Raw genomic sequence first — 3914 nt, 5'->3', positions numbered from 1 at the left:
CTAACCTTGGCAAGCTTTTCTCTCCCTTCTCCTCTTGTATTGAAGAAAAGATAAGGATTTTGAAGAAATTTCTCTGTTCTACAGTATCCTTTATAGTAACATGATATAGTTTCACTTACTATAGTAGCACAGTAATGGGCTAAATTGAAACTACAGTATAGGGTTCTAGAGGTAGAGGTACTAGATACAGATTCATGGTTAAGAAAAATAAAAGATGAACAAATTAACTTAGAGAAATTGAAAGTCAAATTAGCTTTAATCCTCTTCTTTAAGTTTCTCCAATGGAATTCCTTTTTGTCCAAGTGTTCATCTTTCTCAAATGTTCCTAAAAGCCTTTCGAGATCTAGATCTAGATCTATTTATACCCTTTGTGCTTCCAAAAGCTCTTTCATTTCAATTTTCCTACCATTCCAACTAATTCTAATAATTAGTTCACCAATTTACAAGTTAACCACATTTTAACCAACTCGCATAACTAATTTCTAATGCCAGGCTCATTCTAAGCACAATTAGTCTGGATTAGATGACTTAATTTAAATACCAAACTTCTAGATCTCATAGTTCTCTTTCAAAAAAGTGTAAAATCACATCGATTAGACCAGGGATGAGGTATTAATAACCTTTTTAGTGAAGCTACAGTACTTACTCAAGCTTGTTAATCTTCTCAACATCATTTAATAATATTTGTTCATTTCTTGGGATTTCCAATGCTCATTTTAGCCTTGAAATAGAATAAAAACATATTAAAAACATCAATTATTTAAAAAATATGAAATTTCATCTAATTACAATGTTTAAGGACAAAAAGGACCATAAACATATAAAAACAATACTATGAAAAACACTATAAAATCCTTACTAATCAATCTCCATGGGCTAACTTTAAGATAATGTGACACTTATAAGGTGTTTTGATGATATGATCACCTTATGATAATTCATTAACTAGATATTTTGTTTGAGCATGGCATCTTAAAAGATAAACTCTACAGGCCAACTTTAAATGGAGTGTTTTATGAGCATGATCCCATCAAAGGATGAACCCTACTATCTAGACACTCTTGTAAAGTGGACTTTGATGGCCAACTTTAAGATGGAGCATGGCACCTTGAAAGGTGAAATGTGTGGTAATTCGACTTTTTCGTACTTTTCCTTCGTGTTTCAACTTGTTTTCTTGAGTAATTTTCATGTGTGGGAGCTTTTGGGAGTATCCCAAGTTGTTAGAACCAAAGAGGGGTCAAAAGACAACCAATCTAGTTGTTTAAAACCCATTTTGTATGGGCTGAGTGGCCATGATGAGGTCCATATGGGGCCGTATGGAACCTATCTTGGAAAATCCCGAAACTTTCGATAAGGTCATGCGGGTCCTTATAGGGGGTGGTATGCGGCCCCGTATGGACCCCGCATAGGTCATGATTTTAGGGTTTAAAAGCTTCTTCCTTACTTCTTTCTCATCCTTTCTAGATTCCTCCTTGATGCCCTTTTCTTCTCCACTTTCCTCCTCTTCTAGAACCTTCATCTCCACTTCTCAAACCCATTACCCTTTGCCTTAAATAAAGAAAAAACTCGAAGATCTCTTCTTCCTCCCTTGAGAAGTGCTTGTCCTTGGGGTTATTGAGAAACTTGAGGTAATGTTGCTCTTATCCTTGTTCTTCTTCCTCCTTTTCTCTCCTCTCTCTTTCTGAGTTTTCTTTGTGTTTTATGGTGGAAAAACCTAATTTTAGTTGGATTTAAAGTTTAGAAGCATTTTAAAGTTGTAAAACCTTGAATTCTTTGAGAATTGAGAGAGATCTTTCATCTCATAGATTAGGGTTACCGTAGCACCGAACCAAGTTGAGCTTCTTTTGATTTTATTGTTAGTTTTAAGGGTTGTGAGAGTTTCATTCTTGTTAGATCTTCTTATTCAAGTTCTTAGCAAACCCTAGAAGCATTTATTTTCCCATTTTTAGCATTTTCCTTCATCCAAGTTGATCAAGTTGTTGATGATGTTTGGTTGTTGTTTTGGGTTGTCTAATTGCTTCTAGGAGGTGAGACTTCAATCAAATGAAAAGAGCCGGTAGAGAAGCAACACTGGGGTGTTTTAGCTCGCCATGTTTGTGAGTGGGATTAACTAAATTATGGGCTATAAATCATGCATGTTTTATTATATTCAAATTTGCATTTTGTTTGAATGATGGTTTATTATTTCTAAAGCTATTAAGATGTTTCTATGATATTTGGAAACCATAGTTGAAATTTGATTGAGTCATCTTCAAGAATTCTACAAAAGAGTATTTTACTTGAATATGAAAATCTTACTTTGGATAATATATTTCAATTGTGTGTTTTCATGGAACTTGACATTCTTGTTATAATATTAAATAAGATGTGCAAACTATGTTGAATTACATTTGAGGGATATTGTATTTGAAATGTATCTTCAAGGAGTATTTATAAATTGATGTTTTCTTGATGAAAAGCATTTCATTGAAGATGTTTTACCCAGTTTGCTCACTCACCTATTTCAAGAAGTTTTACATGAACATGACATTTGTGATTTGAATTCTTATATTTTGATCATGATGATTTAAAGTTCATGTTCCATGGAAATTGATATTAATATTATGATATTGAATGAGTTATGCAAACAAAGTTGAAATACATTTGATGATGTTATACTCGAAGTGCATTTTCAAGGATTATTCTTAAATGACGTTATCTTGATGAAGAAGTATTCGTTGGCAATGTTATAATTAGTTTATTCACTCTTGGAGTGAAAGTTGCATATGTGAATACTTATGACATTATGATGAGACCACTATTATCATGCTGAGCTATACATTGAGCCTATGGGTTGTATGATATTTATTTGTTCTGATGGTGACATGGGGAATCTCCAATACTTACTGTAGTAAGGGTTAGAGTTTCCACGGGCCAACCTAGTTGGGGTGGTGTGGAGTACTCAGATGAGATATCACCCTTTCAAGGGGCTTGTAGAGAGCCTGAAAGGTGTGCAGGGTTGGGTTCCCAAAGTCACAACAAGGTTTCCCAATGACCAATGCCAAGATATGTGCATCTTCATAGCTCCATATCTTACCGAGGCCACGGTTAGCGATGGAGGGTTTTCGAGGCTATTTCAATTTCATACTTGTATGGATTCCTTAATGATTTAAAGGTTTGTATCATGCATTTCATTGAGGAAAGTTTAATTTCTTATGTTGTACTTGTTATTTAAAGTATATTAAATATTTTGAGAATTGAAACATGTTTTTGGCATTGTATTTTTATTTAATCATGTATGAGCTATAGTTCTATGTTTAGCCCCTCACTGAGTAATCTAGTTACTCACTCCCCTCTTACCTTTTTCAGGTGTTAGATCAGCGTAGCAATGCAAATGTGTCGTGTTTGGCAAGGGTCTATAGTTGGTGCAATCATTAGGGTATTCTATATATGTATTTTTTTATTTATCTTTTTTTTTTTATCTTTGCCTTGTATAGGTGGGATCCATTAGGGTATTCATATTGACTCATTTGTATTTATTTTCCCCCTTTGGATACCCCTGTATACTGGCATTGTCTAACATCTGTACAAGAAACTATACCAAAGATTTTGTGATTGTATTGTGAATTTATGCCTGGGCTTGGAATTCCCTATGTTTCTGTCTTATTATGGTCATGATGGTATGGTATCCAGAGTTTGTGTATATATATAGTTGAATTCTTCCTGTTGATATAGTTATTTTGTGCAGGTAACAAGTTAGCCTTACAATGATATAGGGTTGAGGCAGGATTTGACCTCCCCTGGGTTATTCTGGCAATATGTCACATGTGAGACCTGCGGGACGGGATGTGACAAAAGGTGTTAGCTAATTTTAAGATGCGAGTACTTTGCAAATGTGACATCTAAAAGGGGAATTCTAACTAGACACTTGATTG

At 34.4% G+C, this 3914-nt stretch overlaps 1 long non-coding RNA gene across 1 annotated transcript; it reads left to right on the top strand.

The window, feature by feature from the left end:
• Positions 1-1476: 1476 nt before the first annotated feature.
• Positions 1477-3645, top strand: LOC120282489. Its single transcript, XR_005542972.1, has 4 exons — positions 1477-1628; positions 2025-2096; positions 2892-3154; positions 3349-3645. It is a non-coding gene; the product is annotated as an uncharacterized LOC120282489 (long non-coding RNA).
• The last annotated feature ends 269 nt before the right edge of the window (positions 3646-3914 follow it).

The sequence above is a fragment of the Dioscorea cayenensis genome, chromosome 18, assembly GCF_009730915.1.
Source record: "Dioscorea cayenensis subsp. rotundata cultivar TDr96_F1 chromosome 18, TDr96_F1_v2_PseudoChromosome.rev07_lg8_w22 25.fasta, whole genome shotgun sequence".
Taxonomy (NCBI): Eukaryota; Viridiplantae; Streptophyta; class Magnoliopsida; order Dioscoreales; family Dioscoreaceae; genus Dioscorea; species Dioscorea cayenensis.
This window is presented reverse-complemented; position numbering and strand designations above follow the sequence as displayed.